Genomic DNA, 9,902 nt, shown 5'->3' with positions numbered 1-9,902 from the left:
ACACCAGTCATATCCTCGATTCAGCGTGGCTGGCCAGAGGACAGGGTAGATGAGGAGGAGGAGGAGGAGGAGGAGGAGGAGGAGGACAGCATGTTCAGTCATCTTGTTGGTCAGGCTACTGAAGTCCTGGCTGTTAAGAGTCTGGCGCACATGGCTGACTTTATGGTAAGCTGCCTGTCTCGTGACCCTCGCGTTAAGAACATCTTGGCCGACAATCATTACTGGTTGGTAACACTGTTAGACCCACGCTACAAGGAGAACTTTTTGTCTCTTATTCCCGTGGAGGAGAGGTCAACCAAAATGCAGCAGTTTCGGAAGGCCATACTCACGGAAGTAGGCAAAGCATTCCCCTCACAAAACGCTAGCGGCATAGGTCAGGAATCAGTGGACAACCGAGGCGTACAGCCGAGAGAGGCACAAGTCCAATCCGCCAGAGGTAGGGGAACAGTCTTTAAGATGTGGGACAGTTTTCTCAGCCCCTCACGTACCACAGCCCCTGAGGTGCGGGGTAGTGCCACAAGAAATCCTAAGTTTGCCCAGATGCTGAAGGAGTACCTTGCAGATCGAACAACTGTACTCCGACATTCCTCTGTGCCTTACAATTATTGGGTATCCAAGCTGGACACGTGGCATGAATTGGCTCTCTACGCCTTGGAAGTCCTGGCCTGCCCTGCTGCTAGCGTTTTGTCAGAGCGTGTTTTTAGTGCCGCAGGTGGAATCATTACAGATAAACGCACCCGCCTGTCAACTGAAAATGCTGACAGGCTGACTCTGATAAAGATGAACAAGGGTTGGATTGGGCCAGACTTCACCACACCACCAGCAAATGAGAGCGGAGTTTAAAGTTTGCCATGTACCTCCACTCACCCATGGGTACACTTCTCGACTTTGGATAATCGCTGGACTGCTCCTCCTTCTCCTCATGCGCCATCATGATGACCGTTACAATAGTTAGGTCTTTGTTTCAGGTATACCCCCAGTGGTAAATTTTTTCGCCCATTCTTTGCAGAATGGACATTACAACGACAGGAGACCCGCTCCTTTGCAATGGGAACAATGTTTTGAGGCCCTCATGCACGTCTCTACCCAGGGACAACGTGGAGCCTCCCAATTTTTGGCTGCCCTGCCTAAGGGCTATACTGAAATACACCCACTTCCTTACAATGGGCACTTCAGGTTTACAGGCCATCATGCACGTCTCTATCCAGGGACAATGTGGAGCCTCCCAATTTTTGGCTGCCCTGGCAAAGGGCTATACTAAAATAGACCCACTTCCTTACAATGGGCACTTCAGGTTTACAGGCCATCATGCACGTCTCTATCCAGGGACATTGGTGAACCTCACAATTTTGGACTGCCCTGGCAAAGGAAAATACTACAAAGACTCACTTCCTCAAAATGGGCACATTAGACTCAAGAGGCCTTCATGTACGTCTCTTCTCAGGGACATCGGAGTGCCACACAATGTTTTCACGTAAAATCTTTCATGTATTAATCTCAAAAAGTAACATACACCAGCTCTATCTCACTATTGGGTATGTGCCCTTAACATTTCTGCCATGAAAAATCATTTTGGGGTCATTTTGGAAGGTTTTCTGGTGAGTCCGTAAAAATGGCGTAAAACGCGGACAAAATTGTTCACAGCTGTGACTTTTGAGTGATAAATGCTTCAAGGGGTCTTCCCCATGCTGTTGCCATGTCATTTGAGCACTCTTCTGAGACTTTTGTGCCATTTTTAGGGTTTCTCCATGCTGCCGGGAGGTCATTTCACAAAAATACTCGGGTCTCCCATAGGATAACATTGGGCTCGTTGCTCGGGCCGAGTACACGAGTATCTTGGGAGGCTCGGCCCGAGCTTCGAGCACCCGAGCTTTTTAGTACTCGCTCATCACTAAAGATAACCAAACAAAACTTTTAGTGGATTTCTACTTATTTTATTAAATATCATCTCCACCAAACAGGACAAGCTTGCATGTGTTATAGTTTTGGAGAAAAATGTGTTCATTTCATGTATGCGCAAAATGCCTTTGAAATGGCTTTAAAATGGATTTGGAGCATGGAGACGATTATCTCAGGATGGCAATATAAACAAACGAAACTTTTAGTAGATTTCTACTTATTTTATTAAATATTATCTCCACCAAACAGGACAAGCTTGCATCTGTTATAGTTTTGGAGAAAAATGTGTTCATTTGATGTATGCGCGAAATGCCTTAAAAATGGCTTTAAAATGGATTTGGAGCATGGAGACGATTATCTCGGGATTGCAAGATAACCAAACAAAACTTTTAGTGGATTTCTACTTATTTTATTAAATATCATCTCCACCAAACAGGACAAGCTTGCATCTGTTATAGTTTTGGAGAAAAATGTGTTCATTTCATGTATGCGCGAAATGCCTTAAAAATGGCTTTAAAATGGATTTGGAGCATGGAGACGATTATCTCGGGATTGCAAGATAACCAAACAAAACTTTTAGTGGATTTCTACTTATTTTATTAAATATCATCTCCACCAAACAGGACAAGCTTGCATGTGTTATAGTTTTGGAGAAAAATGTGTTCATTTCATGTATGCGCAAAATGCCTTTGAAATGGCTTTAAAATGGATTTGGAGCATGGAGACGATTATCTCAGGATGGCAATATAAACAAACGAAACTTTTAGTAGATTTCTACTTATTTTATTAAATATCATCTCCACCAAACAGGACAAGCTTGCATCTGTTATAGTTTTGGAGAAAAATGTGTTCATTTCATGTATGCGCGAAATGCCTTAAAAATGGCTTTAAAATGGATTTGGAGCATGGAGACGATTATCTCGGGATTGCAAGATAACCAAACAAAACTTTTAGTGGATTTCTACTTATTTTATTAAATATCATCTCCACCAAACAGGACAAGCTTGCATGTGTTATAGTTTTGGAGAAAAATGTGTTCATTTCATGTATGCGCAAAATGCCTTAAAAATGGCTTTAAAATGGATTTGGAGCATGGAGACGATTATCTCAGGATGGCAATATAAACAAACGAAACTTTTAGTAGATTTCTACTTATTTTATTAAATATTATCTCCACCAAACAGGACAAGCTTGCATCTGTTATAGTTTTGGAGAAAAATGTGTTCATTTCATGTATGCGCGAAATGCCTTAAAAATGGCTTTAAAATGGATTTGGAGCATGGAGACGATTATCTCGGGATTGCAAGATAACCAAACAAAACTTTTAGTGAATTTCTACTTATTTTATTAAATATCATCTCCACCAAACAGGACAAGCTTGCATCTGTTATAGTTTTGGAGAAAAATGTGTTCATTTCATGTATGCGCGAAATGCCTTAAAAATGGCTTTAAAATGGATTTGGAGCATGGAGACGATTATCTCGGGATTGCAAGATAACCAAACAAAACTTTTAGTGGATTTCTACTTATTTTATTAAATATCATCTCCACCAAACAGGACAAGCTTGCATCTGTTATAGTTTTGGAGAAAAATGTGTTCATTTCATGTATGCGCGAAATGCCTTAAAAATGGCTTTAAAATGGATTTGGAGCATGGAGACGATTATCTCGGGATTGCAAGATAACCAAGCAAAACTTTTAGTGGATTTCTACTTATTTTATTAAATATCATCTCCACCAAACAGGACAAGCTTGCATCTGTTAAAGTTTTGGAGAAAAATGTGTTCATTTCATGTATGCGCGAAATGCCTTAAAAATGGCTTTAAAATGGATTTGGAGCATGGAGACGATTATCTCGGGATTGCAAGATAACCAAACAAAACTTTTAGTGGATTTCTACTTATTTTATTAAATATCATCTCCACCAAACAGGACAAGCTTGCATCTGTTATAGTTTTGGAGAAAAATGTGTTCATTTCATGTATGCGCGAAATGCCTTAAAAATGGCTTTAAAATGGATTTGGAGCATGGAGACGATTATCTCGGGATTGCAAGATAACCAAACAAAACTTTTAGTGGATTTCTACTTATTTTATTAAATATCATCTCCACCAAACAGGACAAGCTTGCATCTGTTATAGTTTTGGAGAAAAATGTGTTCATTTCATGTATGCGCGAAATGCCTTAAAAATGGCTTTAAAATGGATTTGGAGCATGGAGACGATTATCTCGGGATTGCAATATAACCAAACAAAACTTTTAGTGGATTTCTACTTATTTTATTAAATATCATCTCCACCAAACAGGACAAGCTTGCATCTGTTATAGTTTTGGAGAAAAATGTGTTCATTTCATGTATGCGCGAAATGCCTTAAAAATGGCTTTAAAATGGATTTGGAGCATGGAGACGATTATCTCGGGATTGCAAGATAACCAAACAAAACTTTTAGTGGATTTCTACTTATTTTATTAAATATCATCTCCACCAAACAGGACAAGCTTGCATCTGTTATAGTTTTGGAGAAAAATGTGTTCATTTCATGTATGCGCGAAATGCCTTAAAAATGGCTTTAAAATGGATTTGGAGCATGGAGACGATTATCTCGGGATTGCAAGATAACCAAACAAAACTTTTAGTGGATTTCTACTTATTTTATTAAATATCATCTCCACCAAACAGGACAAGCTTGCATCTGTTATAGTTTTGGAGAAAAATGTGTTCATTTCATGTATGCGCGAAATGCCTTAAAAATGGCTTTAAAATGGATTTGGAGCATGGAGACGATTATCTCGGGATTGCAATATAACCAAACAAAACTTTTAGTGGATTTCTACTTATTTTATTAAATATCATCTCCACCAAACAGGACAAGCTTGCATCTGTTATAGTTTTGGAGAAAAATGTGTTCATTTCATGTATGCGCGAAATGCCTTAAAAATGGCTTTAAAATGGATTTGGAGCATGGAGACGATTATCTCGGGATTGCAAGATAACCAAACAAAACGTTTAGTGGATTTCTACTTATTTTATTAAATATCATCTCCACCAAACAGGACAAGCTGGCATCTGTTATAGTTTTGGAGAAAAATGTGTTCATTTCATGTATGCGCGAAATGCCTTAAAAATGGCTTTAAAATGGATTTGGAGCATGGAGACGATTATCTCGGGATTGCAAGATAACCAAACAAAACTTTTAGTGGATTTCTACTTATTTTATTAAATATCATCTCCACCAAACAGGACAAGCTTGCATCTGTTATAGTTTTGGAGAAAAATGTGTTCATTTCATGTATGCGCGAAATGCCTTAAAAATGGCTTTAAAATGGATTTGGAGCATGGAGACGATTATCTCGGGATTGCAAGATAACCAAACAAAACTTTTAGTGGATTTCTACTTATTTTATTAAATATCATCTCCACCAAACAGGACAAGCTTGCATCTGTTATAGTTTTGGAGAAAAATGTGTTCATTTCATGTATGCGCGAAATGCCTTAAAAATGGCTTTAAAATGGATTTGGAGCATGGAGACGATTATCTCGGGATTGCAAGATAACCAAACAAAACTTTTAGTGGATTTCTACTTATTTTATTAAATATCATCTCCACCAAACAGGACAAGCTTGCATCTGTTATAGTTTTGGAGAAAAATGTGTTCATTTCATGTATGCGCGAAATGCCTTAAAAATGGCTTTAAAATGGATTTGGAGCATGGAGACGATTATCTCGGGATTGCAATATAACCAAACAAAACTTTTAGTGGATTTCTACTTATTTTATTAAATATCATCTCCACCAAACAGGACAAGCTTGCATCTGTTATAGTTTTGGAGAAAAATGTGTTCATTTCATGTATGCGCGAAATGCCTTAAAAATGGCTTTAAAATGGATTTGGAGCATGGAGACGATTATCTCGGGATTGCAAGATAACCAAACAAAACTTTTAGTGGATTTCTAATTATTTTATTAAATATCATCTCCACCAAACAGGACAAGCTTGCATCTGTTATAGTTTTGGAGAAAAATGTGTTCATTTCATGTATGCGCGAAATGCCTTAAAAATGGCTTTAAAATGGATTTGGAGCATGGAGACGATTATCTCGGGATTGCAAGATAACCAAACAAAACTTTTAGTGGATTTCTACTTATTTTATTAAATATCATCTCCACCAAACAGGACAAGCTTGCATCTGTTATAGTTTTGGAGAAAAATGTGTTCATTTCATGTATGCGCGAAATGCCTTAAAAATGGCTTTAAAATGGATTTGGAGCATGGAGACGATTATCTCGGGATTGCAAGATAACCAAACAAAACTTTTAGTGGATTTCTACTTATTTTATTAAATATCATCTCCACCAAACAGGACAAGCTTGCATCTGTTATAGTTTTGGAGAAAAATGTGTTCATTTCATGTATGCGCGAAATGCCTTAAAAATGGCTTTAAAATGGATTTGGAGCATGGAGACGATTATCTCGGGATTGCAATATAACCAAACAAAACTTTTAGTGGATTTCTACTTATTTTATTAAATATCATCTCCACCAAACAGGACAAGATTGCATCTGTTATAGTTTTGGAGAAAAATGTGTTCATTTCATGTATGCGCGAAATGCCTTAAAAATGGCTTTAAAATGGATTTGGAGCATGGAGACGATTATCTCGGGATTGCAAGATAACCAAACAAAACTTTTAGTGGATTTCTAATTATTTTATTAAATATCATCTCCACCAAACAGGACAAGCTTGCATCTGTTATAGTTTTGGAGAAAAATGTGTTCATTTCATGTATGCGCGAAATGCCTTAAAAATGGCTTTAAAATGGATTTGGAGCATGGAGACGATTATCTCGGGATTGCAAGATAACCAAACAAAACTTTTAGTGGATTTTTAATTATTTTATTAAATATCATCTCCACCAAACAGGACAAGCTTGCATCTGTTATAGTTTTGGAGAAAAATGTGTTCATTTCATGTATGCGCGAAATGCCTTAAAAATGGCTTTAAAATGGATTTGGAGCATGGAGACGATTATCTCGGGATTGCAAGATAACCAAACAAAACTTTTAGTGGATTTCTACTTATTTTATTAAATATCATCTCCACCAAACAGGACAAGCTTGCATCTGTTATAGTTTTGGAGAAAAATGTGTTCATTTCATGTATGCGCGAAATGCCTTAAAAATGGCTTTAAAATGGATTTGGAGCATGGAGACGATTATCTCGGGATTGCAATATAACCAAACAAAACTTTTAGTGGATTTCTACTTATTTTATTAAATATCATCTCCACCAAACAGGACAAGCTTGCATCTGTTATAGTTTTGGAGAAAAATGTGTACATTTCATGTATGCGCGAAATGCCTTAAAAATGGCTTTAAAATGGATTTGGAGCATGGAGACGATTATCTCAGGATGGCAATATAAACAAACAAAACTTTTAGTAGATTTCTACTTATTTTATTAAATATTATCTCCACCAAACAGGACAAGCTTGCATCTGTTATAGTTTTGGAGAAAAATGTGTTCATTTCATGTATGCGCGAAATGCCTTAAAAATGGCTTTAAAATGGATTTGGAGCATGGAGACGATTATCTCGGGATTGCAAGATAACCAAACAAAACTTTTAGTGGATTTCTACTTATTTTATTAAATATCATCTCCACCAAACAGGACAAGCTTGCATCTGTTATAGTTTTGGAGAAAAATGTGTTCATTTCATGTATGCGCGAAATGCCTTAAAAATGGCTTTAAAATGGATTTGGAGCATGGAGACGATTATCTCGGGATTGCAAGATAACCAAACAAAACGTTTAGTGGATTTCTACTTATTTTATTAAATATCATCTCCACCAAACAGGACAAGCTTGCATCTGTTATAGTTTTGGAGAAAAATGTGTTCATTTCATGTATGCGCGAAATGCCTTAAAAATGGCTTTAAAATGGATTTGGAGCATGGAGACGATTATCTCGGGATTGCAAGATAACCAAACAAAACTTTTAGTGGATTTCTACTTATTTTATTAAATATCATCTCCACCAAACAGGACAAGCTTGCATGTGTTATAGTTTTGGAGAAAAATGTGTTCATTTCATGTATGCGCGAAATGCCTTAAAAATGGCTTTAAAATGGATTTGGAGCATGGAGACGATTATCTCGGGATTGCACGATAACCAAACAAAACTTTTAGTGGATTTCTACTTATTTTATTAAATATCATCTCCACCAAACAGGACAAGCTTGCATCTGTTATAGTTTTGGAGAAAAATGTGTTCATTTCATGTATGCGCGAAATGCCTTAAAAATGGCTTTAAAATGGATTTGGAGCATGGAGACGATTATCTCGGGATTGCAAGATAACCAAACAAAACTTTTAGTGGATTTCTACTTATTTTATTAAATATCATCTCCACCAAACAGGACAAGCTTGCATCTGTTATAGTTTTGGAGAAAAATGTGTTCATTTCATGTATGCGCGAAATGCCTTAAAAATGGCTTTAAAATGGATTTGGAGCATGGAGACGATTATCTCGGGATTGCAAGATAACCAAATAAAACTTTTAGTGGATTTCTACTTATTTTATTAAATATCATCTCCACCAAACAGGACAAGCTTGCATCTGTTATAGTTTTGGAGAAAAATGTGTTCATTTCATGTATGCGCGAAATGCCTTAAAAATGGCTTTAAAATGGATTTGGAGCATGGAGACGATTATCTCGGGATTGCAAGATAACCAAACAAAACTTTTAGTGGATTTCTACTTATTTTATTAAATATCATCTCCACCAAACAGGACAAGCTTGCATCTGTTATAGTTTTGGAGAAAAATGTGTTCATTTCATGTATGCGCGAAATGCCTTAAAAATGGCTTTAAAATGGATTTGGAGCATGGAGACGATTATCTCGGGATTGCAAGATAACCAAACAAAACTTTTAGTGGATTTCTACTTATTTTATTAAATATCATCTCCACCAAACAGGACAAGCTTGCATCTGTTATAGTTTTGGAGAAAAATGTGTTCATTTCATGTATGCGCGAAATGCCTTAAAAATGGCTTTAAAATGGATTTGGAGCATGGAGACGATTATCTCGGGATTGCAAGATAACCAAACAAAACTTTTAGTGGATTTCTACTTATTTTATTAAATATCATCTCCACCAAACAGGACAAGCTTGCATCTGTTATAGTTTTGGAGAAAAATGTGTTCATTTCATGTATGCGCGAAATGCCTTAAAAATGGCTTTAAAATGGATTTGGAGCATGGAGACGATTATCTCGGGATTGCAAGATAACCAAACAAAACTTTTAGTGGATTTCTACTTATTTTATTAAATATCATCTCCACCAAACAGGACAAGCTTGCATGTGTTATAGTTTTGGAGAAAAATGTGTTCATTTCATGTATGCGCAAAATGCCTTAAAAATGGCTTTAAAATGGATTTGGAGCATGGAGACGATTATCTCGGGATTGCAAGATAACCAAACAAAACTTTTAGTGGATTTCTACTTATTTTATTAAATATCATCTCCACCAAACAGGACAAGCTTGCATCTGTTATAGTTTTGGAGAAAAATGTGTTCATCTCATGTATGCGCGAAATGCCTTAAAAATGGCTTTAAAATGGATTTGGAGCATGGAGACGATTATCTCGGGATTGCAAGATAACCAAACAAAACTTTTAGTGGATTTCTACTTATTTTATTAAATATCATCTCCACCAAACAGGACAAGCTTGCATCTGTTATAGTTTTGGAGAAAAATGTGTTCATTTCATGTATGCGCGAAATGCCTTAAAAATGGCTTTAAAATGGATTTGGAGCATGGAGACGATTATCTCGGGATTGCAAGATAACCAAACAAAACTTTTAGTGGATTTCTACTTATTTTATTAAATATCATCTCCACCAAACAGGACAAGCTTGCATCTGTTATAGTTTTGGAGAAAAATGTGTTCATTTCATGTATGCGCGAAATGCCTTAAAAATGGCTTTAAAATGGA

This window comes from Anomaloglossus baeobatrachus, unplaced genomic scaffold (genome assembly GCF_048569485.1).
Source record: "Anomaloglossus baeobatrachus isolate aAnoBae1 unplaced genomic scaffold, aAnoBae1.hap1 Scaffold_129, whole genome shotgun sequence".
Classification (NCBI taxonomy): domain Eukaryota; kingdom Metazoa; phylum Chordata; class Amphibia; order Anura; family Aromobatidae; genus Anomaloglossus; species Anomaloglossus baeobatrachus.
The sequence above is the reverse complement of the archived record's forward strand: the minus strand, read 5'-3'. Positions refer to the sequence as shown.